This window comes from Apodemus sylvaticus, chromosome 3 (assembly GCF_947179515.1).
Source record: "Apodemus sylvaticus chromosome 3, mApoSyl1.1, whole genome shotgun sequence".
NCBI lineage: Eukaryota > Metazoa > Chordata > Mammalia > Rodentia > Muridae > Apodemus > Apodemus sylvaticus.
This window is the reverse complement of record NC_067474.1, coordinates 170,668,900-170,696,587: the sequence shown is the minus strand read 5'-3', so window position 1 is coordinate 170,696,587 and position 27,688 is coordinate 170,668,900. Positions and strand designations below refer to the sequence as shown.

Here is a 27,688-nt window from a genome sequence, read left to right as displayed (position 1 = left end):
CCAGCTTCTGGCTATTATAAATAGGGCTGCTATGAACATAGTGGAGCATGTGTCCTTATTACATGCTGGAGAATCCTCTGGGTATATGCCCAGGAGTGGTATAACAGGGTCCTCTGGTAGTATTATGCCCAGTTTTCTGAGGAACTGCCAAACTGATTTCCAGAGTGGTTGTACCAGCTTGCAATCCCACCAGCAGTGGAGGAGTGTTTCCCTTTCTCCACATCCTCTCGAGCACCTGCTGTCTCCTGAGTTTTTGATCTTAGCCATTCTGACTGTGTGCCTGCCTATGGAGATCTTTCAGGAATTGGTTCTCATCTTCCAACATGTGTGGATTCAGGAATTGAATTCTGATTGTCAGCTTGTGACCCACCGAGCTATCTCATCTGCCTGTTAATCATTTTGAGGCATTATTTTCACCACATTTAGCTGGGAGGAGCTCTCTTCACAGTCCATGCACTTTGACATGGGTTTCTCTGTTTTCTGACTTGGCGATAACCCTTGCACTTGCCTGTTCCAGCCTGGAATGAGCCTTGTCTCTGAGGCACGTGGCTTTTCTCTGCTGCTGGTGGAAAAGGGCATTTAGAAGCCCTCCCAAGTGTTACTCACCGCTGCCACCGCCGCCACTGCCACCGCAGGCCCTGTGGGGCCGTGGGTTGGAGCTGAGCCGAGACTTGGGCTTTCCATGGTTCCCCAGCCCAGTTCCTCCGCTCTTTGCTTTAATCTCCCAGCTCAGGAATTAGCTACTGTCCTATCCACTCTGGTGCTCTGGCCTCAAAGGCTGGAGTTGCCCCAGCCCTGTGTAGAGACCCCAGTTCATTCACGAGGCTCTGGCTTGGGAATACTCCTTGACAGGTCTGCCCTGGGTACCATGGTCAGCTTCGTTCATTCATCTATCTGCATTACTTTTTAGTTGTTGCTCCATTCTTATTTATTTGGGGACTGTGTATATCATTAACATGATTTTAAAAGCGAAGACTTTATTATTATAACATATGTTTTATATAATACCCAATTTGGTGATTATTACTTGTTTTTTGTTTTTAGCTAATCCTTCCTGAGAAATCACACACATACATTGTTTTGCCCTTTCCGTTCTGTAAAGTGTAGCCTAGCATTTATTCTTGTCTGTCTTTTACTTTCTCTCATCTACTTAAATTTTAGTTGTACTTATTTATCTGTGTATATGTTTACATGTATGTGGGTTGCATGCCACATGTGCCTGTGGAGGTCAGAGGACAACATGCAGGAGAGGGCCTGGCTCTCTCCTTCTACCCTGGGAATCAAACTCACAACCTCAGGCCTGGCAGCCTCTACCCATTGAGCCATCTCATCTGCCTGTCTACTTTTAATAATAATTATTATTATTATTTGTCTTAGGGCTTCTATTCCTGCACAAAACATCATGACCAAAAAGCAAGTTGGGGAGGAAAAGGTTTGTTCAGCTTACACTTCTGCATTGCTGTTCATCACCAAAGGAAGTCAGGACTGGAACTCAAGCAGGTCAGGAAGCAGGAGCTGATGCAGAGGCCATGGAGGGATGTTCCTTACTGGCTTGCTTCCCCTGGCTTGCTCAGCCTGCTCTCTTATAGAACCCAAGAACACTAGCCCAGGGATGGCACCACCCACAATGGGCCCTCCCCACTTGATCAACAATTGAGAAAATGCCCACAGCTGTATCTCATGGAGGCATTTCCTTTCCTGAAGCTCCTTGTTCAGTGATAACTCCACCCTGTGTCAAGTTGAGACACAAAATCAGCCAGTACATTATTATTATAACTGCTTGTATTTAGGATGGATGAGAACAGAAATAAAAATAATACACACTTAAGTACCAACAAAACCCACTGTCTTACTGTCTGTCTTACTTAGGGTTTCTATTGCTCTGATGAAACACCATGAACAAAAAGCAGTTTGGGGAAGAGAAGGTTTATTTGGCTTACATTTCTACATTGCTGTTCATCATCGGAGGAAGTCAGGACAGAACACACACAGGGCAGGATCCCGGAGGCAGGAGCTGATGCAGAGGTCATGGAGGGGCGCTGCTTGCGGGCTTGCTTCCCCATGGCTTTCTCAGCTTGCTTTTTTCTTTTTTGTTTCTTTCTTTCTTTTTTTTGGTTTTTCAAGACAGGGTTTCTCTGTGTAGCCCTGGTTGTCCTGGAACTCACTCTGTAGACAAGGCTGGCCTTGAACTCAGAAATCCACCTGCTTCTACCTCTCAAGTGCTGGGATTAAAGGCGTGCGACACCACTGTCCAGCCTCAGCTTGCTTTCTTATAGAGCCCTGAACCACTAGCCCAGGGATGGCCGCACCCACAATGGGCCCTCCCACCCTTGATTGCTAATTGAGAAAATGCCTTATGGATCTCATGGAGGCATTTCCTCACCTGAGGCTACTTCCTCCCTGATGACTCTAGTGAGTGTCAAGTTGACACACAAAACTAGCCAGCACTTTTACTGTAATCCAGGAAAATAGGTTTTTTTGTTTTGTTTTGTTTTGTTTTTTGTTTTTGAGACAGGGTTTCTCTGTGTAGCCCTGGCTGTCCTGGAACTCACTCTGTAGACTAGGCTGGCCTCGAACTCAGAAATCCGCCTCCCTCTGCCTCCCAAGTGCTGGGATTAAAGGCGTGCGCCACCACGCCCGACCCAGGAAAACTATTAATTAATCCTATTGCTTATTTTCTGCCTTATATTCCACCCCCCAATATTTTGTTACTGTCGAACAATTTCATTTCTACTCAACTGACAGTTTTTAAATATTTTCTCTTGCAAAATCTCCAGAGAATTTAGCCTTTTTTAAAAAATAATAGGAGAAGTGAAATGGAAAAAAAAAAAACAACTTATGACTGTTAAGAAATTTTTTTCCTACTGGGCATGGTGGTATGTGCTGTTAGGAAACTGAGACAGGAGGATCTGGAATTAAGGGCCAGCCTGCATCTCGGAGGCTCAGCAAAAACAGTTAAATGCTTCAAAAAGGGTGTTTAAGATGAGCCACTACATGAGAAATCTCAAAATACCTACAGTTCTGCAGATCTCCAGTGACGAAAATGAGTGAGATTCTCCCAAAGCATGAGGGGCCATGGAGAGTGCTCTCTCTGTCTGTAAGGCACTTGAGGTGGACTTAGGTTTGTTTCTCAAACCTACATTCAGAAAAATAAAAAATAAAAGAAAGTAGAAGCTAGGCTTGCTTGGTGGCACACTGTAGCCCAGTACTGAAGAAGGCCAGATAGGAGAATCCTCAGGTCTTTACTGGCCAGCCTGTGTGTTGGTGAGCCCCCAAGTCCCAGTGAAAGAACCTATCTCAAAAAACACAGTGGGAGCTGGGCAGTGGTGGCGCATGCTTTTAATCCTAGCACTTGGGAGGCACAGGCAGGTGGATTTCAGCGTTCAAGGCACCAGCCTGGTCTACACAGTGAGTTCCAGGGCAGTCAGGGCTACACAGAGAAACCCCGTCTTGGAAAAAAACCAAAACCAAACCAGAACAAAACAAAGATCACAGTTGGGGAGAGGCACAGCTCCTGAGGAATGCTGCCCAAGCTTGACCTCTGGTCTCCAGGTACATGAGCACACATCTGAACACACATGATCATGAACACGTACACATACATACACATGTAGAGTGAGACTTTCCCCAAAATTTGAAAATAATCCTAAAGTTTTACATCACATGATAATACTAGCCATTATTAAGGTTGGAGAATGGGAAGTTTTGTTTTATTTTGAGACAGGATCTCACTGTGTATCCTATACTGGCTCGGAATTCACAGTTGTCCATTCTCAGCCTCAAGAGTGCTGGGTATAGGTATGTGCCATCATTTCCAGCTCTTTTTCATTTCTTCTTTGGGGGTGTGTGTGTGTGTATGTGTGTGTGGTCTTGCATGTATGTGTGGGCACATCCACATGTGTGCACATGCATGTAAGAGGCTAGACAGTCATCCTCTCTTTTGCACTTTATCATCAAGACATGGCCTCTTAAACCTAGGATTTACTCACAGCCTAGCTGGTTCAGAAGAATCCCATCTCTGCCTTCCCAAGACTGGAATTACAGGTGGCCATCATGCCTGCCCACTGTTCATGTGGGTTTCTAGGGATCTAAACTCCAGTCTCCATGCTCAGTCAGGCACTTAAACTATGGAACCTTATCTCCAGCTCCTCTTTAAAAATCTCTTGGTAGAACCCTGGGGTCTTGTATGTGCCATAACCCTGAGCTGCACCCTGGCTCCTCATCTAGTTTAAACTAAGGGGATTTTGTAAAGACCAGAATGCAAGACAGGTTTGGAGTGTCATTATGTTCCTGCTGATGGCTGGAACTGGCATCTCCCCTCACCACATCATCGCATCAGCCTGTGTCCTGAGATGACAGGTAGTTCAAGGAACTCATTACCCCCATTCAAAAACCTGTGCTCTGAGGGGTTTTTAATGATGCCTTGATGCCTTGTTTTTGCATCTAGTCTTTTGTTTTCATCCAACCTTCTGTAAAAGTTGGCACCAAGAAGACTATCCCAAGTTGATATCTGAGCAAAACGTGAATGTGCCACCCATAAAAATCTGTTGTGTAAAGAATAAAATATAGTCTGGGTAGGTTTGTTTTGTTTTGATTTTTTTCTAAAACCGCCTCTTGGAGAACCTAACTACTTTTTGCTTCTGCTTTTAAAAGGCCGACCCGCTATGCAAAGCAGAGCTAGGTCCCCCTTCTCTCTGAGAACCTGCATTCAGCATTGTGGTGATGGGATGATGCTCTTGGTCAGAGTGGTCGGCACTTGAATCTCAGGAAGGCCCAGCCTTGAGGCCAGGGGATGCTGGAGATGGATGTGAAGGGCAGGCTGCTTGGTGACTGGCACGTGTTGGCGGCCTGGATGCTTGGCTGAAAGGAATCCTTTGTTCTGACAATAGTGGTGTCAGCTCTGAATAGTGCTTTCTCTTTGCTGTGTGCAGAGGGGGTTTGGGGCTTTGGGCTTGGAGTGCTGGTTCAACGACCTCTGCTTCTGCAGCCTTGGGGAGAGGCAGGTCCTTAGCGAGCAGGCTCAGGTACTTACCTCTCCTTGGGTCACCTGCCCCTGCAGTGGATCCTGTATCAAGGAAATCCAGGGCTGTAGCCCATCCCTAGCAGACTCTGTTCTTCTCATCTCCACAGAGTTTAGTCAAGACAGAGTTGGGACCCTCCGCTTTTGCCTTTACCTTTACCTTGGACAGTGGTTCCTGTCCTATCTATTCTAGAATCTTCCTCTAGAGTCTTCTCAAAGACCTTGTCCTCCAGGTCTTTCTCTGTAAAGTCTCATCCTAGTTTTCCCCCAACCCCATAAAAGGCCCTTTTCTTTCTTTCTTTATTTCTTTCTTTCTTTTTTTAATGTACTGAACTTTATTTATATGAGTACATTGTCACTGTCTTCAGACACACCAGAAGAGGACATCGGATCCCATTACAGATGGTTGTGAGCCACCATGTGGTTACTGGGAATTGAACTCAGGACCTCTGAAAAGCAGTCAGTGCTCTTAACCGCTGAGCCATCTCTCCAACCTTCCCATAAAGGCTTTTCAGGGATGGGATCCATCTGCTTTGACCTTGGTGCATTCTTAGATCTAAAAGTCCATGCCTGGAATCCCACCCACCCACAACAACCCCTCCCCAACCTCCCTACTTATTGCTAAGCATCAAGTCAAGGAAGATGTTCTGGTGAGTGGTAGCCTACCCATGCCTTCCACACCAGAAGCTACCCCCAAAGGCCCCAGAGTCAGGTCTGCCAGGGTGCGTTGAGCCTCACTCACATTTCCACTGGTGATACATGGCAATCTCTCTCTCTCTCTCTCTCTCTCTCTCTCTCTCTCTCTCTCACACACACACACACACACACACACACACACACACACTTTTTTGTTTTGTGTTTTGAGACAGGGTTCTTCTGTGTAGACTTCTTTGTCCTGGAACTCACTCTGTAGACCAGGCTGACCTTGAATGCTCAGAAATCTACCTGCTCCTGCCTCCCGAGTACAAGAAGTGCGAGCCACCTCTGCCCGAGAAAGGGCTTTTATATTTTGTATTTTAAAATTGTAAAAGCAATACATGCTGGTTGCACAGAATCTGAAAAGCACACCAAAAATGTTAGAAGGAAATTAAAATTGCCCTTCCCAGTACTCTCTGGAGGGCACACATTACTTTTGTTCTAAGAGAGCATATGTAGTTATTAATTTTCAAAGAAGTCACTAGTGGTACAATGTTAGTTAAACCTCCTAGTATTGGCCAACAGCTCCTGAGTCCTTGGCGAGGACCCCAGAATCCTTCCTGTAGGGAATATGCCACAAAGCTTCCTTTCCTGGGTACAAGAGCCTAGCCTCTCTGGAAGAATATCCATGTGTTTTTACTTCTCAGAGACTTGAGACTGTCCTGAGGATCTAGCTCAGTAGCAAAGCACTTGCCCAGCATAAAGCCAGGACCCTGGGTAGGTTCTGATGTCCCCAGGAAATTGCCATTTGCAGTGGTTTGAATATCCTGAACTGGTGGGGATTGTTCAGGTGGGTTTAGGAGGTGTGGCTTTGCTCCGGGAGTATGTCACTAGGGAGGAGTATGTCACTAGGGAGGAGTAAGTATGTCACTAGGGAGTGCTTTGAGCTTTCAGACTCAGACTGGTCCCATTTGCTCTCTGCCTCCTGCTTGCAACCCGGGACTTTTTCCTTCCCACTCTGCCTGTCCTGTCTCTGCCATCATGGACTCTTCCATGGATTCTTGCCCTCTGGAGCGCAAATTCTACAAGCTGCCCTGGCCATGGTGTTTGTCACAGCAATAGAGAAATACACCAACACACCATCTCATTTCCTTATTAGACTTTGTAACCATGGCGTCTTGAGTATAACCTGCTGCCCACATTCCCAGTGATGCCTACTTTATAGACTTATCCCCATTGGTGGTCATCCTGGGTCCTTCATTCTCACCTTGGTGACATCCAGTCATTCCACCTAATCCCAGGATTTAGCAAAGTGATGTCTCTCTTTTCCTGGTTTCTTAGTGTGTAGACTGTATGGACCCTGGAGAGCAGGAAGGGCATTTGGAGGGTGGTTAAGAAGACTGGATATTAAAGGGTTAACCACATGTTTCCCATTTGGTCTTTGGGAACAGTGGCTAGGGAGTCTGGCCTGTGGCAGGACTAGCTAAGCAAACTTCCCAGGACAAATCTGGGTCTGGAGCTCTAGTGGGGGCCACCAGGAGGGTATGTATGGGTCCGTGGAGTATGACTAGCTCATCAGTGCTTTTAATGTATCGATAGCCATGTGCCTAGTCCACAGTTTGTGCTCAGAATGAATCCAGAGGGTGTAGGGAATTGGAGAACCAGTTGAGAAGCTCCAGGAACTGGGGAAAGGGGAAGAGGCTGACCCAGGGGCTTATACATCGGTGGGTGGGCAGGGTGGCACCGAGTTAGAGGGAGGTTGATCAGGGAGTGCCCAGTGTGGTGGTTGGACTGAGAATGGCCCCATAGTCTCATTTGTTTGAATCATATATTTGAATACTTGGTCTCTCACATGTAGGGACTGTCTGAGAAGGATTAGGAGATGTGGCCTTACTGGAGGAAGTGCATTACCAAGAGTGAGCTCTAAGGTCTCAAAAGCCCACACCATTCACAGTTAGTGCTTTGCCTTGCATGTGTACATCAAATGTAAGCCCACAGCTCCAGCTCCATGCCTGCCTGTCGGCTATGTGTCTATCACGGACTCTGACCCTTTAGAACCGTGAGCCCCAAATTAAATGCTTTTTTTATAAGTTACCTTGGCCATATTGTCTTGTAACAGCTATAGAGAAGTAGGTAAGGCTGTCTGCAGAACCTACACCCACTCCCGTCTTGCCTGCCTTCCGTCCATACTGCTTAGAACAGAATCCACGCTGGTGGTGCCCTCCTCCCAGAAGGGCCCACAAAGGGCTCTTAAGCCATAAAGCTTGGCACAGGTGAGAGAAGCCACACTGGCAGGACTGTGATACTAAAAAAGAGGGCCAGTCCTCTACATCTGGGAGAATGGGGGATGTACAAGGACCATTTGGGACCATCAAGAGAGTGTCAAGGGGCTAGGGATGCTAGGCACTGTGACCACAGTCAAAATCGTGGGCCTTGTGTTGTGTGTGTTTACAGGGCCTGCACTATGTGCAGGCGAGGTGGTTCTGGGAGTTGGCCTTCCACTGGCCAGAGGCTCAAAGCTCCCCAGTCTTCCAGTCTTCCTATCTATGTACCTGGGAGATGGTGCTGCTGTGCTTATGTCTGGTGGCAGCCTCCAAAGTCAACATGTTAAACATAGCACTGCAGGTGAGCGCTCCATTCTAAATCTGTCCTCTCTCCTAGGAGCAGCAGCATTTAGCAAGTAAAGCCTCTCAGACAGTTGGTTCTGGGGTTCTTCCAATCCTGGCTTCAAGACCCTAGGCAGTTTTTCTCCTGAAAGTGGTGGGGACACTAGCAAGGGACTGAGTCCTTTCTGGGACTGTTTTGTTTGGAGAGTCTGGAGTTAGGTCTGAGTGATGATGCTCAGAGTGGACAGGGTTGGTGGCGGAGACCCTCAGGGCAGGGTTTGTTCTGCTGGTGTGTGTCTTCTCTATGTGGACTAACAGAACAAAACACCACAGCTGGATGATTAGAAATCGAAGACATTTCTTCAGATCTGAAAGCTGGAAGGACCTTCAGGTCCAAGGTCAGGGCACTGGCAAATTGGGTGTCTGGCAAGGTCTGTTTCCTCAGGAGTGCGTGAGATCTCCCTCAGGACATTTTTTAAGACATCAATCCCTTCCTAAAGGGTCCATCATCCTGCTCTGCCCACCTTCGAGAGATCTTAACACTGTCACGGGGGTTAGGATTTGACACAGACTTCTGAAAGCTACACATTCAGACACAGTGCCAAGGCTGCAGTTAGGAAGAGGGATACACAGTCGGTGCCAAGCCGGCAGAGGTTTGGCCTCCTGCATTGCAACCAGAAGCCTAAAACCCCTGATACGGGCAGGGCTTTGAGAAAGATGATTCCCCTTTCCTTGGCTTGGAGATAGTTGCATCTGTCTTCCCGTAGGTTCAACTTATAACCTGGTCCTTGAGAAATATAATCTTGGTGAAACACCCACCAGGTATCTGTTATGTCATGCTGTGGACTTTAATCTCAGCTGTCCTTAGGCCTTCTGTTGTAGATGGATCAAAACCGTCTACCCTCCCCCAATGATCACGTAGATGACAATGTATAGTTACCCTGAGGTCTGGGGCTTGCCTCCATGAACCTGTAGGAGTCTGTTGACCCTTACACCATCATGAGAACACTGCTTCCCTGTGGTCTCTTTTCCTCAACCAGCACCTTTTCTTCCTAATGCTTGTCCACAGACTTCTCTGGATACTTCAGATGGACTCTGCATCTCTGTCCTGATTTTTGCAGAGCCTAGGAAGAAGCACAAGGCCTCTCATCTGTCAGGCAAGCTCCCACCTAAAGCTGTGTCTCCTACAGCTCCCAACTTCACTCCTGACCCCCACCCCACAGCATGTCTGTGGTCTTGCTCAGCTGAAATACTGTAGCCATCAAGCCAGCAGACGCATGTGGGAGCCAGAACTAGCCCAGACAGGTTTGGCCTTCGAGGGATCTAGGAATCCTGGCTGTGGGGTCTGGTTGTTTCGGTTTAAGGGTTTGATTTATTTAATTTTAGACTTCATTGTATGCAAATATTCCAACCATAATTAGCAAACTCTCCACATTCAACTAGCTGTGTATTCTTCTTTACACTATGATCCAAGCAGATAACAAGAGTCCACTCAGCAAATGTCATTCTTTAAGAATAAAAGTGTGCCTTCTCAAGGGTGCACTGTAATCGAGACTTGTCGTTTATGTTGGTTATTCTGCTAATTGTGGCAAAAAAAAAACCCAAAACAACAACAATAACAAAATCCACCTGAACGTGTAAATAAGGTCTGGAGAGGCGGCTCAGCAATTAAGAGCACTTTCTTAGTTTGCAACACCCACACTGATCAACTCAGAGCCACCCTTAACTCCAGCTTCAGGGGATCCAGTATGCTCTTCTGCCCTCCTTGGGTACCTGTAAACACATAGCATACACTCAGAGCTAGATAAATACTCATAAGTAACATAAGATAAAATCTAAAAAAATATACATAATGTAAACCAGATATAGGTTATAATTTTGTGATCTATAATCCATCTAGAATTCTTCATCCTACAAAAACCAAAACTGTCCAGTTAAGCAATAGCTCTCCTCACTCTGCCCTGGCACCCCGGTCCAGTTTGTGGACTAAACTGGCTCATTTCCAATCAGGCCTTACATGGGACCTGTCTTTTTGTAGCTGCCTAATTTCATTGTTGTGTCCTCGGGGCTTATCCACAATGTGGCTTCTATCAGAATTTCTCTCTTAAGGCTGAAGAGCAGTGCATCGTGTGCAAACATCACATGTTTTTAATCCATTGATCTGTAACTAGACCTCGGGTTGCTTCCATCTCTTGACTGCTGTGGATGGGTGTGTATGTGTGCAAATGGCTATTCAAGACCCCATCTTCTAGTCTCTGCCACATACGCCCAGAAGTGAAATTTCTGTATCACATGGTAATTCTATTTTTAATTTTTGTTTTAGGATGTCTATACCATTCCCCACAGTGGCTGTACTGTTAGACACCCCCCTAGCTACTGTGTGCAAGGGTTCCAGTTTTTCCACATCTTTATTTTTCTTCATTTTTGTTTGTTGATTCAATATTTATTTGATCTAGGTAGGTGGGTGTATGGGTGTCTCAGTGTGTTTGTGGAGATCAATGGGCAATTTACAGGAGTCAGTTCTTTTTCCACCATGAAGGTTCTGGGGCTCAAACTCTGGTTATCATTCTGTCTTTTGACAATTTTTTTTTGAGTTGGGTGTGAGGTGCTATGTTTGTTTTCTTTGAAATCACAACCCTGCTTCCTCAGGCCCTGGCACACTAGAAATACAAGTAAGAACCACAGCACCTGGCTAAATTAACACACACACACACACACACACACACACACACACACACACACATTTTAGGGGCTGGAGAGATGACTCTGTGGCTAGGAGCACTGTCTGCTCTTCTGTGTACCCAAGTTCAATTCTCTGGCAGCTCACAGCTGTGACTCTAAGACCCAGCACCCTTGCACAGACATTCATTCAGGCAAAACACCAATGTACATAAAATAAATTATTTTAAAAATATTTTTAACTTTATGATGAAATAGATGATAACTGCAAATAATAAACCATGTACATATATAATTTTTATGGTATGAAAAGTCCCTGGGCAGTGATGGTGTATGCTTTTAATCCCAGCACTTGGGAGGCAGAGGCAGAAGGATTTCTGAATTCGAGGCCAGCCTGGTTTACAGAGTGAGTTCCAGGACAGCCAGGGCTATACAGAGAAACCCTGTCTCGAAAAAACAGAAAGAGAGAGAGAGAGAGAGAGAGAGAGAGAGAGAGAGAGAGAGAGAGAGAGAGAGAGAGAAGAAAGAAAATTCACCTATAAGAAAGAACAGTCTGTAGAGAAAAAAGTGAAGTCTCCACAGCTCTCAAGAACTACTGTGTTCTTGGAGAAGTAGGTATCTGTCTTCATTATCCTTAATGTGGCTGCAGTACAGGCGTGAGATGGAAGAAATGTAACAGTCCAGTCAGGAGCAGCTGCTCTAGGGATGCCTGACCCTCCTGCCCTCTTTGTAATACGTGTCCTGTATGTTCTGTCATTCCATGTGACCCTTCCTGATGCATACTGCCATGTGAACAACCCTTCTATTCTGTGAAAGGTAATGAGAATAGCCCCACCTTCCCACCCCGAGTCTGCAAAAGAAAACAGTGTAGCAAGGAGGGAAGTAGCCATGTGGGTATTGTGAGTCCAGGATACCCCTTGTGGCTTGGAGCAGCTGTTGAGTCCCTGCTGTCTTAGGACAGAAGCCTGGGAAGACCGAGTCTCCCCTTCAAGGGTGCTATGGGGCCGGGGGACTTGAAAAGCTTTGGTTTGTTTTTTTTTTTTTTCCAGGACATAAAGTTGAAGTTTGAGGGTGTTCTTCCAAGGTTTTAGCTATTTTGTTTTTGTTTAAGGGACTTTTAAAATATACTTTTTAAACATTAAAGGAAGGCTTATCTAGGAAGCTAGAGGCCTGTTCTCAGCGTGAACAGCCGGGACTGAGAGAGGGCATATGTGAGCAGTTAGATCCTCTTGTTCAGATTATCCTGAGTGAGCAGGGTCATAACCCCTGGGAGTGGGAGAAGGCTAAATGTATCAGGATCAGGTGGTCAGGTGGTGTCGGGGTGGGGTGGGGGAGGGGGCGGGGGGGCGGGGTGGAGTGGGGAGAAAGGGATGAGAGTGACTAAATTTCATTTTCAGCAGCACCATTAAAAACAGCCAGTACATTATACATAAGGAGTCCCAGATCACAATCCCTCACAAGGACAGACCTGGCACCAAGAAGCCTCCATTCAGGCACCACACAATGCTGCAGAAACTTGGTGAGGGATTAATCTAAGAAGTCAGAAGGGAGTTGCAGTGCCTGCAAAGGGCTGCTTATAAAAGAACCTGGGGCTAAGCCCCAGAATCCTGGAAGGCACTACCCCACACACACATGTATACGTTGTGGACATGGACTGAGGGGAGACGCCACCCCATTTCTCTGGTGATCACACTGAACTCGACATCTTGCATCTCTGTCCTTTGTCCTTAATGGCCACGTATGCCCAGTACTCTGTGCAACACCCACAAGTTGTTCCCCTCAGTGCCCAGGCTTAGCTGCTGCCCTTGTCTTAGAGTATATGTACAGAGATTAAGGGGACGCAGGAAGGATAGATGCAGGGCTTCAGCACCTCAGAGAGATCCCAGCTTATCTAAGCTGTGAATAGGGATGGGCTGAGCCTGCCTGGATGGGGAGGGGAGCAGATAAGCCTTGAATGAATTGCAGATGCACAGTGTGAGTGCATGGCCATGGCATGAGGGCCCAGGACCGAGGGTGGGAGTTGCTGGAAAACTGCACTCCCATGGGCAGCACAGGCCCTGGGTGTGGGAAGAGGAGGAGGCATGGCCCCACTCACTCCACACGTTCATTTCTAAATCTGAGGTACACGCGGCTCTCTTCACAGCTCTCCCTCCCACCACTCACTCCTCTCGGATGTCATTCTAAGAGGCTGTGACCACAGCCCAGTAACTGAGAATCAAATGCTCACCTTGGAGCTGGGGAAGTAAGACACTAAAGAGTGGCTGGGAACAGTGCACTCCTCCTAGAAAAGAAAGTTTTCTACTTGGAGCACAGAATGGCAGAAAGCAGGACCAAAGCCTGGTGCCTGCCTTCACCTCACACCTGACTTCTTTACCTTTAACTTACACATATGTAGAATACCTCTAGAGAAGTCGGCTGTGGAGATGGGAACACCTAACCTAGCTTATGCCCCTTCAGGCTGAGGGCTCAGAGGGCAGCGCAGGCATATCACTGTCAGCTTTTGCAATGTGCTATCCTAGCTCTAAAAAGATTTCCAGAGTTCTCCAGTCATCCTCCCAACCCCACAGTCACGAGGAAAGACTACCCCTGAGGTGAGAGCAATTATCCATGATGTGAGTCTACACCTGGAGCAGGAGATCATCTCACGTGAGCCAGACTGCTCCCCTCAAGCAACAAGAACTTCTCCATGCACACCTTGCAGAGTCAGAGCCAAGATAATGATCAACCAGCCCATACCCTCACCAGAACAGCTTAATTAGACATGTCTTTTGCCCCTGTCCTACTTAAACCTAAAGCTTTGTCCCTGACCAAAAGATGGACTTGAGGTCCCTGGACCTGTTTATCTGTTTCTCTCCCCGGTATGCATAAATCTCTATTTACTTGTGTCTACACATGGCACACTGGGGAAGCCCACCATGCCTACCCTGATAGGACTCCCAAAGCCACAGCTTTTTCCTGGAACTCCAGTCAGATTTCTACTCTACTGTCATTACTGGGCACACAAGGAAGATTGTGACTTGTGGTTTTGTTTGAGATGGGACTCATGGGCCAGCTGATGGTCTTCTTCTAGTCCCCAAGGTACCCAGAGCAGGTGCCCATATCACTGCAACATCTGCATCTTAGTCATTTGTCTTGTAGAAAAGCACTCCCAAACAGCAACTGATAGAAGGACAGTGTACATTAGTTCACAGTTTGAGGGAACACTATGTCATGTCTGGGAAGATGTGGTGGCAGGAACTTAAGGCAGCTGGTCACATTTTATCCAGTCAGGCAAGAACCTGAAGCAGCTGGTCACATTGTATCCCAGCAACTCAGTTCACTCTCTCTAGGACCTTAGCCTACTGAATGATGCTGCCCACATTTGGGATACGTCTTCCTACCTCAGCCTAACTCAGCCTCACAGATGTGCCCAGAGGTTTGTTTCCAACCTAAATCATGTCAATCAAGAGATTCTAATCTCTTGATCAAGTTGATAATCAAGGAATACTCAACAAGATCCATTGCACCCAACTGAACTTTCTCCTATGTTCTTGTAGTCCTTCTCTTTGACCTAGCGAGCGTATTTATTTGTTGCCTGCATGTTATGCCTGTGGCCAGGGCTTGGTGCACTGCCTGGAGTTCCCTGAGTAAATATTGTTAGGGGAAGGGACATCCAAGTCAGAGAGGCCAGGGAGAGACTTCACCTGCACTGAATCTCTGGCCTCTAGACTCCTACCTCCCAAAGCACTTGCCTACAGAGCTATGGTGGCCATAAGTCTGTCTCTGCAACTGTGTCTGAGGACAGTGTTGGGCCTCCCTTTCCTTATCTCACCTATGTGGACTTTGTCTCTCTTATTCAGTCGAGTGGTATTGGACTCAGTATTCCCAAGAGGTACAGGACAGTATCTTAGGTCTCTGTGTTCTGGTGACATCAGAGGCTGATTCATATTCAAAGTAGTTGCTGCCAAGCAGCTAAGAATAGGAGTGCCCATGTCCGGCGGAACCCTACTTCTGCACACTCTGACCTTGGACAAATAACCTTTATACTCAGAGCCTTGGGATGTCAGGTGTGAACACAAATAATTTAATTGACTGGGTTTTCTAAGGCTCAACTGCAACAATGTGTAAAAGTGCCAGGCCCCAAGCCAGTCTTTAATTAAAACTCATCCCCAGTGCTTGTTAACAATGGTCATCTACCCCCCAAGGCACATCACAATAATTCCAAAGTAAAACCAGACCTTGGATATTGAAATAATAGCTGTGGGGCAGCTAGCTATGCTTGGGGTCCAGAATGGAGCGGATACATGGGAATCTGCTCATCTCCACAGTAAGAGGGGAGAGGGGCTGTGGATGTCAGACAAGTCCATCCTGACCCTGCTGTGATAACAATCCCTAACCAAGTTACCATGTAGCCCCAGGATTGTTCAAAACAGGTTCCAGGGAGGCTGAACTCTCTCCGAAACTGGATGTTCATGGGCCAGGCTCACTTGTGGGCTAGACAGGGAGGTTTCTATGCTGGAAGCTGCTATTTCTACATATAGTACATATTGTAGCATTTGGGCAGGGAGAGCAATAAACTTGCTAGTAGGCATGCAGAATTACTCTGTGTAAGTCATCACAGAGTCAGAACAGCAAATATTTATGACACTGTCTCCAGCAGCATCCTGAATGACAAGGCAGGGCAGGGCAGCCATCTGCTATGGTAGAAAGTGCATGCAGGTATGCATGCAGCAAATTCTGACCTCCTTTTCCAACACTCTGCATGTGTGTGTGGGGGGGTGGATAGGTAGGTAGGTAGGTAGGTAGGTATTTTGCCACCATTCATTGGTTCCTAGTAGGGCACACTTCAGATGTGCCTGGGCATCAGGCTTGGCCTAAGAAAGCTGCATCCAAGTTACAAGTTATAGCTGAGAGATAGAGGTTGATAATTTCCAACATCGGGTCCCCACTCCTGGCCCTAGAACAACTTCTGGTCGGTTTGTTAAAGGTATCTGAAGTTGCTGCAGGGGCTGCTGGGTTGAGTTCCATTCTGCTGGCAAAATGGAGCCTGAGCCTTGAGGTGGTAGGAGAATGCCTGCTGCTGTGACCTAGGGGTTTCAGTGCTCTGGACCCGGCTATTATTACCCTGCCACTTCTGCTTTGTCGCTTAGATGGAGATCTAGCCTCGTGTGACCTAGAAGCTTCCTCATCCCCCAAACATTAGAGGGGGTAGTGGCATATCTTATCCTGCGTTTCTGGGACATTAAATTAAGAAATAAATGTGACCTCGTAGCTTGGTTTTGCTTCCTACAGCTACCCTTGGGGACACTCTGAGGTTTTCTGCTATTCATTCATTCATTCATTCCCTCCACATAGCTTAACGGGGTCCCCCAAGGGCTGGTCTGGCAATGCCAGGGCACAACAGGGAGAATCCTGAACTGTCCCTTGTTAAGATGAAGATGGGTAAAAAACATACAAGGCAGACCCCTCTCACACAGACAAGTGATTCAGGATTCCAACCCATGATTAACATCATTAGCCACTGTGGAGGATCCAAGACACTAGGCAGGGTGGCACCAGTGATCGACCCCCAAAGTGACACTCAGATACCAGATGGGTGACCTGACTGTGGCAGTGGATGGTGGCTGAGGGTCCATAGGTGGAGGGGTGGGAGGCCCAAAGGCTATGAGGGCTGTAACCTGTTTGGCTAACCAGGAAGACCTTGCTGGACAAACTAGACATGGAGGAGTGAAGGAAGATGAAGCATGGGTGATGGATGAAGGAGGTGAGGCGTAGGAGTAACGGGACAGGGAGTGGGCAAGGCAGCCATGTTGGGTAGTGGGCAAGGCAGCCATGATGGGTAGTGGGCAAGGCAGCCATGATGGGTAGTGGGCAAGGCAGCCATGATGGGTAGTGGGCAAGGCAGCCATGATGGGTAATGGGCAAGGCAGCCATGATGGGTAGTGGGCAAGGCAGCCATGATGGGTAGTGGGCAAGGCAGCCATGATGGGTCGGGAGGATGTGGCAGCTATCAGTAGTAAATGTGGAGAGGAGGCTGCAAAGGATGGGGGGGGGGGCAAAGTAGGCATGAGATATAGAAGAATGAAAGAGGCCTTCAGGAGTTAATTCTGTAAAACCTAAGGAGTTGATTCATTGAAGCCTAACTGTGACCTATTTTCTGTTCCAATTAAGTTGAAGGTCCTTTGCAAAGTTAAATGGGATCATGTTCAAGAAACAGAAAAATAAAAACTTGAGACATGCCTTCACTAAGAGTACCTATGAGTGTGAAGGCAGGGTGCAGGGCTGTGTACCTCCATCACTGGGTATAACACAACAACCTGCTGTGCACCTGCTTGTCCAAGCTAAAAGCTTGTCCTTCTCATGCCCCACCCCCACCCCCACCCCGTGTCTATGGGGTTTCTATCCACAGATGTCAGCCACCTGCTAAGGGCAGCCTAGGGCCCAGCTGGCCCTGTGCTCACCAACACCTCCAGCCTTTCCTGAGTTTAGTGTTATTTTGCCAAAACTATTGGAAAGTCTGCCTTATGGAGAGACAGCCCTGGATGCTGAGGATCCTACCAAGGCAGCGATCTGTGGATCTGTGTGCTGTGTGTGTGCTTTGTTATGCCCGGTGGTCAGCAGCGCCCATGGGATTTGGTCTCTGTTCCTGCTCAGCAGCTCCACCTGGTGGCTCTTCACCATGTCTGCCTTACTGGCCTGTGAGGTACTGAGGCCCTCCCTGCCTTAGTATCTAAATACCATGTCTTCTCTCACTTGGTCATATATGAAGTCAGGTTCTATGAACAGTAATCACAGTAGCAGCAATATAAGAGCTTGTAAGTGATTCACACAGCCTCTTCACAGGAAGAGACCCGCGGTGTAATACAGGAACCTTAGTCCCTGCCCCTGGAGCTTGGAGGCCTCTTGGTTCAGAGTATAGCAAATGGGCAAACCTGACTTGCTGGAGATGGAGGACAGAACAGAAGGACGGGCCTGACTCTGTGGTCAGCTCCAATAGTATCAGTCCTCAACACTGCTGCTTTCCTGACCACAGGCCAGCCAGCTCTCAAGCGTCTGGTGCAAGTATCCAGTAAGGCTTCTTTACCCCACCCCCACCCCCACCCCCAAACTGTGGGGCTGTACCCCTGAGGCAGTCCACTCCACAAGCTTATATAAGGAAGGAGCCACAGGCCCCACAGCTTGGCCAGATGGAAGGATGGTGGTCAACAGGTCAGCTCCCTTCACTGAACCCTCCTCCTCCTCCTTCTCCATCACTTGTTATTTAGCCTTTGTGTACCCCATTAGTGTCACGCGCTCATGACACTAATGCTTATGTAGGCATGTGGGGAGCTCAGAGCCCACCTGAGTAGAGAAAGATGTATTCAGAGGGGGGTTGGGTCATGTTAGAAATTCCATGAAACATCAGTCATGTCATATATATATATATGAATATGTATATATATATATATATATATTCTGTCCACTGGAATGTCATGCCAGGAAGTAAGATTCTCCCCATACATGGCTGCCTGTCCTGCCTGCATCCTTATATGTGAGTTTCTTTGCTTTTAAAATGAGAGACAAGTTCACTTTTTAAAGAGAGATTGATTAGAGAGCTACATGTTATAGAGAAGTTTTGTGGGAGCCTGCAGGGATCTCCGGCTTGGGGTCACAATCCTTCCAACCTCCAGGTCCTCTCAGTGGTACACGGCACCTTGCATCTGATCTGATTGTGACATCTGAGAATTTTTTTTTTTTGCTAATGCCATTTTTGCTTCAATTTTAGTTTGAGATAGGGTTTCCCAGTGTGGCCCAGGTAGGTTTTGTTTCCTCTCCCCCAAAACAACACACCACCTCCCCAGTACATTCTTTATATTTTTTTGAGATATTCTAGTTTTGTTTTGTTTTCCTTGTAGAGGTGTTTCATCCTCATCTATATGACTGTGCACCATGTATATTCAATGCCAGAGGAGGCCAGCAGAGAGAGTCACCCTCTGGAAGTGGTGTGACAGATAGATGGCAGCTCCCACGTGGGTCCTGAGAACTGAACCCACGTCCTCTAAAAGAGCAATTAGGCTCTTAACCTCTGGATCTCTCCAGCTCCCCACCTCCCTCAGTACATTTTTAAAACTTTAGATTACATTTCAAAAAAGCTTTAACTCATTTTCTGTGTGCTATTCCAAAAGCTGGTGTGATTCTCACACATGATATAAGAAATATAAAACCACACATTGGCCAAGTCTGCCACGTGGAGGGAGGACCCCTCTTATTCTCCAGTTTCCCCTTCCTAAATGCCTCTCCTGCAGCTCTTGCTGATTTATTTACCTGTTCTTGCATTAGTTCTCTTGATGACCTAGTCACTCATCCCTTCGTTCTAGCTCGGCTGTCTGCACAGTGTGCTGTCGTGCTTCTGCAGAGTCTCACTTGGGTCAGCAAGACTCAGGTCCATTAGGTTTCAGTTCTCTTTCCTGTACAAGGAGGATGTAAAAGGCCCTGTCCTGCTGAGAGCCTTTCTGTTCTGGGCCCCTTGCCCCTGCTCTGGCCCCTCCTTTCCTCTGCTCTGGCCCCTCCCTTCCCCTGCTCTGACTCCTCCTTTCCTTTGCTCTGGCCCCTCCCTTCCCCTTCTCTGGCCCCTCCCTTCCCCTAATCTGGCTCCTCCTTTCCTTTGCTCTGGCTCCTCCTTTCCTCTGCTCTGGACCCTCCCTTCCCCTGCTCTGGACCCTCCTTTCCTCTGCTCTGGACCCTCCCTTTCGCAGAGGTAGTCAGCTCACTTGTTCTGCATCTAGATTAGGATTCCAGGAAGGAGGAATTAAAAGCCAGGATCCAAGCCTGAGGCTCAGCCAGGGTGATGGACTTCAGCTCAGATGGGTGTTTCCTTTATACTGTGCAACCTTTGTCCCTTATGTTTGTTACTTGAAGTCTAAAGATCTGACTGGCTTTGAAAATACAGAACAACAACACCAAAAATACCTTTAATCCCAGCACTCAGGAGGCAGAGGCCAGCCTGGTCTACAGATGGAGTTCCAGGACAACCAAGGCTATACAGAGATCCTGTCTCAAAAAACAAAAACAAAAACAGGACTAGCCTGTAGTCCAGATACTGTTTCTGTTGTATGACCTTACAGACTTGCCTCCTAGGAGGCTGTGATGTGCATTGGTTTGGTGTATCCTCAGTCTACAAAGGCATTTGATACACAATATCAAACTACAAGGGCAGGTACACAGTAAATACACTGTAGGCAAAGTCAGTAGGTAAAAAGCAAAGATAAGAAGTAGACAGATAATTGGTAACAATAGGGATACATAATAGACAGTAAATACGTTGCAATGATACAGGACAGATACACAGCAGATATATAATGGGCACATGGCTAATCCATGCACCATGATTATCCCTGGGGAAGGCCACTGACTGTGAGATCCAGGAGCTAGTCTCACAGGGGAGGGTTGTATACCTCGCACTGCTCCCAGATTAATAGAAGTGGTTTTAATTTCTGAGCCATGTGGGTGGTTATTACTAGTTGTGGGGGGAACTGTGTAATCATTGGCCTGCTTACCCCCAGCACTTCAGCCATCTCTGAAGTGAATCACATTGGTGTAAAAAACAAATGTAACAGTTTTCCAAGTGTTCTCTCTTGAGGCCTCTATCTCAGCAGCTGGAGCTTCTCAGCAATCAGCAGGTGTACTTGTGTTGTGACAGCAACTGAGTATCCAAGTAGCACACAGTGATTGATAAGCACTATGAAAACAGGTGCAGATGAACCTCCTGCAACCTAAGATGCTCTAAGAGGGGAATACCAGGAAGAGGGTAATACCAGGAAGAGGGCAGGGGGATTGGGGGTGGCACAGCTCCTTTCTGTAGGGCTCCAGGCATCAAGGAAGAGGAGCGGGGGCAGTTTTCCACTTGGAATACCTGGACCTACTGAGGTTGTTACCTCATTCATGCTCACTATAGAGCCAGGAACATTGGCTCAAAGGTGGTGTTTACACACACACAGTGAGGAATAAGAGTTTATTGCTCCATAATGAGGCTTTCTGGGAAGAACAGGAGCTTCCCAGGCTCCCTTAAATGGCTTGATAGGACTGGCAAGGGACTTTAAGGTTTGAAATCCTCACCTCCCTGAAACAGAACAGAGAGAGCCAACCTTGCTCATCAGCTGGAGGTGAGTGGGGGTCAGGTTCAAGAACTGTCAGCTGAGCATCAATGGTAGAGACAACCCAGCTCTTCAGCTTAAATCCAGCTTAGTAAGACGGAAGGGAGGCTTTGGGCAATGCCAGGTAGATGCAGGTGCCCACCCTGGAGCTACAGGGGGAAAGCTGAGCTCTGTCAGCCAGAAGTCACCTTGACCCCGAGGCTGTCAGATGCATCACCTGATCACAAAGAATCTGTGTGTCAGAGGATAAGAATGAGCAACCAGAGCAAAATTGAACTTGCAGGTGGCAGGAAGGGCCATGTGGAGGTCACATCTTGTGAGTCTGTACCCTCCACAAAGGTGAATCACAGCTGAGACCTGAAAAAAGGGAGGAAGAGGATGATCTACCCAGATGGGCAGGGACCCATAGTCAGCCATTGAAGACAGGCATGGGGGTGAGAAGGAGACCAGGCCTGCCCTGGAGATAGGTCACAAAGCAGGACTAGCTTGGCCCTGGGTGTGGGACAGGAGACAGCCTGGAGGTTCATGTGAAGAATTCAACACTTGGGGAGCTTGGGGGTTGCAATACATTCCTTCCCTATCTGGTCAATGACCAGTTACCACAAAGGGTACAAGAGGAGGAGCAGGCCCCCAAGGGTGGTGGCACACACCTTTAATCCCAGTCCTTGAAAGGCAGAGGCAGTTAGATCGCTAAGATCCAGGCTAGCATGGACTGCATACAGAGAGAGTTCCAGGATAACCAGAGCTACACAGAGAGACTCTGTCTGGTGTGTTTATGGGAAAGAGAAAGAAGCATTCTGCAGGAGTGACTGACAGGAGATGGGAAGATTGGAGGCAGATCAATAGGTAAGGGGGTGTGACCAGGTGAATTCAGGGAAGACCAGGCACCATCCTCCAACAATAGAGAACAATAGAGAAGGTAAAAATGTTTATCCTTCATGCACGGCCCATGTGTTACAGCCATGTCAAACCCCACAAATTGTCATGTATGCAGGTGTGTCAACACATGTGGTGTTTATATTGTAAACAGTCAATACAGAGAACTGATCCAACTCTACATGGACCTGCCTGCTCCTGCACCTTTAATAGACACTCCTTCTCACCCACCATCCTTCACCCAGTCAGTCACCCACCAGTTCCCCGAGTGTAATTTTGGCATTTTCCAGCAAGTCATAGAAACAGAATCATGCCACTCAGGGCTCCAGAATCGGCTCTTCACCATACATGAGCCCCAGAGACGCACCCCAGGTTGCTGCTGTGTGCTCAAAGCTAGCACCTCATCAAGCCACAACACTCACAGTGCCTTGCCCATGCCAAGCTGACCATTCCCCCATCCAGTCACTCTGCTTGGGCATTGTGTCCCTCTCCTTCCTGTTGCAGGTTGCGTCTGGTCTTGTGACTCTACCGTGTGTGAGCACCCACTCCTGTGAGCTGATGGGTGTGATGTCCTTACATTGTTGTCTGTTTATTTTTGTGTGTGTGACAGAGTGTGCTGAGGGGTTTTGAGAGACACTGAGCTCAGTATTACTCTTCTGTCAAGGTTTCTTTGGGATGGACCTCTAGTGGTATGGTTGCTTGGGGTGCCATGCGGTGACTGCAGAGTATCATCTTATCTCTACATGGGAGTTTGTGCTTTCTCTTACATGGACCAGCCGAGGAGATCGGAGGTTCCTGCCATGGCTTTGTTGTCTGACATTAGAGCTTATTCTAATTTCATTTCTGTTGCTGTGGTAAAATAACCTGGCAAAAAGAGATTTAGAGGAGGAAGAGTTTCTTTTAGCTCAGTTCCTAGCATCCAGGTGCCAGTAACTTAAAACAGCTACAAGCATCACCCACAGTCAAGAGCAGAGAGAAATGAATGAGTGCATGCTCACTTGCCTAATTTCTCCACTCTCCTACAGTTCAGGTCCCCCTGCCTAGGTAATAGTGTGACCCACAGTGAACAGGATCTTTTTACATTATTAAGATAGTGAGTGCCCCACGGACACGCCACAGGCTGGCCTATCTAGACAATCCCTGGTTGAGACTCTCTTCCTAAATTCTCAGTTGTGTCAAGTTAGCAAATAAGCTGACCTTCACAGGACTTATGACATTTGAGAGAACACCCTTATTTTTTCTCTGTGTCTGTAGAAATGCTGGGGCTAGGAGACACATTCCATTTGAACATTCAAGAGGGCATCATGGGTTGACACCACAGGACACCTTCCTGATTTCCAGGAGCCTTGTGTCTACCTCGTGTCAAGCTCTGGTACTCAGTGAGGTACACACCACCTCCATTTTCTTTCATTTCCTCCATAGAAACTCAGTTCTTCTTTCCAAGAAGCCTGGCATAGCCTTCTGGTAGAAGGAAGTAACCTTTCTATTTCCTACCTCAAGTTGGGTTCCTGGAGCCACATGTGGACTTTGGTGGCTCCTGGAAGCTAGGTACTGTTTACACGTGTATACATGCATGCACACACATGCACATGCACACCTGACCTGACAGGGATCCTAACAGCTTGAGTGAATGGTAGATGAGACAGTGAAGACTTGTGGTTTTGCCGAAAATGACAAGATACGGGTGCGTGCAGGTTTGAAGCCTGGGATCTAGTGCTAGGCAGGACACTGTGCTGGGCAGGACCTTGTTGTCCTGGGCTTCCTGGGGCATCTGCATTGGTGTAGACAATGTGTCAGGAGCATGTGATGCTATAGGGTCTCTGGCCACTTGCTATCCCTCACATAGCCATCTCTGACAGCAGAGATGTCTCCAGCCTCCTGTCCACACTATCAGGATTCTCAGTCTCAAGTTGTCTGGACCTCCTTCAGACCTGGGCAGGTGGGTGTGAACAACTTCTAGTAGCTGCTGCAAAAACTTAAGCTTATCTGGTGGTTTAAAATGAGGCAAATTGATGAGAGATTCAGAATGGGTGTGCCTACACACACACACACACACACACACCAATCATTCTAGAGTGTTCCTTGGAAGTTCTTGGACATAGGCATGGAAGATCATGTGATTAAGGTGATTGGGCCAGAGGGCTGGAGGGCTGGCTCAAAGTCAAAGCCCTCAAATGGTAGCCATGTCTTTGTGGGACTAGCAAATCCTGAAGCAATCTTGGTTTGCAGTTGCTCTTTGGCAGTCTAAAGTCATGGCTCCCACTGGAGAGTCTGAGGACCTCTAGGGTCCTGGGGATAAGAGTAACCTTTATACCCTTCTCTCCAGATCCTTAGTAGTCCAGAGCAATAAACCAGAGGGGCCCCAAAGAAATCTGGCTTATCAGCCCCAAGCCTCCTGATCTGCTCTGTACTTCGGGCCATTTGCCCCTTCCTTCCTTCCTTCCTTCCTTCCTTCCTTCCTTCCTTCCTTCCTTCCTTCCTTCCTTCCTTCCTTCCTTCCTTCCTTCCTTTTGGTTTGTTTGTTGTTTGGCTTGGTTGTTTTGTTTTGTTTTGTTTTTCCAGACAGGGTTTCTCTGTCTAGCCCTAGCTGTCCTAGAACTGGCTCTATAAACTAAGGTTGGTCTCAAACTCAGAGATCCATCTGCTTCCCATTGGAATTAAAGGACTACAGCCACACCCAGCCCTGCTTGCCCATTTTCAAAACTGAATTATATCAAAAGGCAAAAATTGTCACAGATTTAAAGTTTTTGGTTTTGTTTTGGAGACAGAAACATGGGTTTCTGGGATCCAGTTTCTGCCTGAAACTATGGGTACTAGGCCCAGGGCACTTCATCTCATGAGACAGTAAGTGTTCCTATCAAAGTTCCTTATTTCAAAGGTGGTTTTGTTGTAAAGTGAAGACAGCAAAAGGAAACAAAAGAAAAGCCACACACTGTTGTGACCAGGAAGCCCAGGCTGCAACTGTTATAAAGGACAAAGGAAAAAGGTTTGTATCTAATTAACGCTGCAACACTGGATACTTCTTGATTATTCCTAATATATCTTCTTGGGGCTCAGTACAGGAGCCTCCTTCAGTTTTAAATATGTTTTCTTCTGTTTTGATACAGTTTCACCTCTATAGTTTGGCCTTGAACTCTTGAATACTGGGATTACAGCTTCCTTTAATTTTTAACTAAACCAGTTAAAACCAATTAAACTGGGAGGGTAATTTTTGTTGGTTCATAGATACTTGAAGAGGCCACAAGATCTCATAGATGTTTTTGAGCCACCATGTAATTGCTGGGAATTGAACTCAGGACTTTTGGAAGAGTAGCCAGTGTTCTTAATGTCTGAGTCATATCTCCAGCCCCTCATAGATACTTTTTATATAATTGGGGGCTGGTTTCCTTTTTTTTTCCTTCAGGTTTTATTTATTTGTTGAGATAGGGTCTAGAACTCCTAAATGGGCCATGCTGACCTACAACTTAAAGAGATCTGCCTGCCCCACTTTTTCTCCCCTCTTAATTTTTTTTTGATGTGTGTGTGTGTGTGTGTGTGTGTCTGTCTGTCTGTCTGTCTGTCTGTCTGTCTATGTATCTGCATGGGGAAGCAGCTGACTGCAGGTGTTAGTGGTGTCAGCTCCTCCTGGAGCTGGACTTTCAGGTGGCTCTGAGCCTAAAATAGGTTCTGGGAACCAACTTGGGTCCTGTGTAAGAACAGTACACATTTACCTTGAGTGTAATGTGACTCAGTTACACATTTACCTGTCCAGCCGCCCAGAGTCTTTGGTCTGTGTTACAATTGCTTCTCCTCACCCTGGCTTGCCCGTCATTCTGACAGTGTCTTGAGGTGAACACAAAATGAAATCTTTATATTTAGTCCTTCTTTTTAGATCCTGCTGAAGAAATGTCCCCCTAGTCCAAAGTCACTAATAGATTCTCCTGTGGCATACTTTGTGGACTTTAGTAAGAGTTCTCCAAGTACTAGGAGTGAATTTTCTAAGTAGTGTGAGGCGTTAAGGCTCTGGCTTACTTACTAAGGGCTGTCCTTCCCCGTGCACTTCAGTGGGCCTGTCACAAATGAGGCTGTGGGCCTCTGTGATTTCCTCAGCCTTCTCGCCCCAACATTTTGTTCCTACACCACACTGTCCCGACTACTCAGGTCTTGTAATCAGTTACCCATGATTTTTTATCTTGTAAAGTCTTTCAGTTTTATTTTTTCCTTAAAATTGCATTTTACTATTCTTTGTCTTTGACACTTCTATACAAAGTTTACATTGGCTAATTAGTTTTTAGAACACCAGCCAGGATAAAGATCAGTGGTAGAGGATTGACTAGCACCCTCAAGATCCTAGGTTCTATTCCCAGTAAAACACACACACACACACACACACACACACACACACACACACATATACAGATTTATTTGGAAGATAGGCGTGGTGGTACACACCCACTGTCCTAGCATTTGGGAAGTTAAGGCAGTAAATTAGATGTTTGACTGCATATCAAGTTTGAGACTGGGTTAGGTAATAACCCTGTTTTGTTTTAAGTTTTATTTAAATTACAGGCAAATTTATCAATTGATCTGGGAAAATTGATATGTTTTCAGTGTTGAGGCTTGTACAATCACATATCTATGTATCTATGATCATGTTCTTATGACTTTGTCACATTCCTTCAGTGTAATGATCCTGCCACATTTTTGGATAGATTAGGGCTGTAATATCTTTTTTAAAAAAACAATTTATTTATTTATTATATGTGAGTACACCATAACTGTCTTCAGACACTCCAGAAGAGGGCATCAAGTCTTGTCATGGATGGTTGTGAGCTACCACGTGGCTGCTGCGATTTCAATTCAGGACCTTTGGGGAAGAATAGTCAAGTGCTCTTAACTGCTGAGCCATCTCTCCAGCCCCAGGTTGTGGGATTTTGGGGGGTTTGTTTGTTTGTTTGTTTGTTTGGCTGGCTGGTTGGTTGGTTTGGTTTTTGGTTTTTCAAGACGGGGTTTCTCTGTGTAGCCCTGGCTGCCCTGGAACTCACTCTGTAGACCAGGCTGGCCCCAAACTCAGAAATCTGCCTGCCTCTACCTCCCAAGTGCTGGAATTAAAGGTGTGCACCACCACTGCCCGGCTAGGTTGTAATATCTTAATGCTGTTTTATTATAAAAATTCTGTGTCCTGTTTGGTGTGTGTGTGTGTGTCCCTCCTGCCCTGCTTCACAGACCTGCTATAACAGTCAGAGTGTGGGTTCTGTTGTAGCCATGGTCAATTCATCGGCAAATGAGTTTTATTTCTTCTTTCCCTTGTTGTCCTGGCATGTTGAATTTAGCAACATGGGTCAAGACTGGTCCTCTGTGGCCAGCTTCAGGGAATAGCTTTTAAGATTCACTCCTAAGGATGCCATTAGCAACCTGCTTTGTTGTTACTGTGTTTGTTGTAAATCCTTGTTATCAAAATAAGGAGATTCTGTTTCTTCCTTTGTGAAAGCTGTCACAAATGATACTGTGTTACCAGACTGCTTCCTTTCTTCCTCTGACATGATAGACGGCTCCTCTTCTGTTCTGCTAATACAGTGAATTATATCAGTCGTTTCTAATGCTGTCTGACAGGGCTTCTTTAACGGGTATCATCCATTTCATACTTCAGTAGATTCAATTTGCTAATACCGTGTTTGTACTTTCATAATTATGTTTATGAAAAGTTGTCTTAGTCAGTGTTTCTATTCCTGCACCATGACCAAGAAGCAAGTTGGGGAGGAAAGGGTTTATTCAGCTTA

The 27,688-nt window shown here is 46.7% G+C and overlaps 2 protein-coding genes across 2 annotated transcripts in view; one reads left to right on the top strand and one right to left on the bottom strand.

Moving 5' to 3' along the window:
• The window catches only part of Prkcz (protein kinase C zeta), a 109,153-nt gene that overhangs the window by 29,212 nt on the left and 52,253 nt on the right, over positions 1–27,688 (top strand). The gene's annotated exons all lie outside the window — the stretch shown is intronic.
• Positions 1–27,688, bottom strand: part of Gnb1 (G protein subunit beta 1) — a 268,388-nt gene that overhangs the window by 240,238 nt on the left and 462 nt on the right. The gene's annotated exons all lie outside the window — the stretch shown is intronic.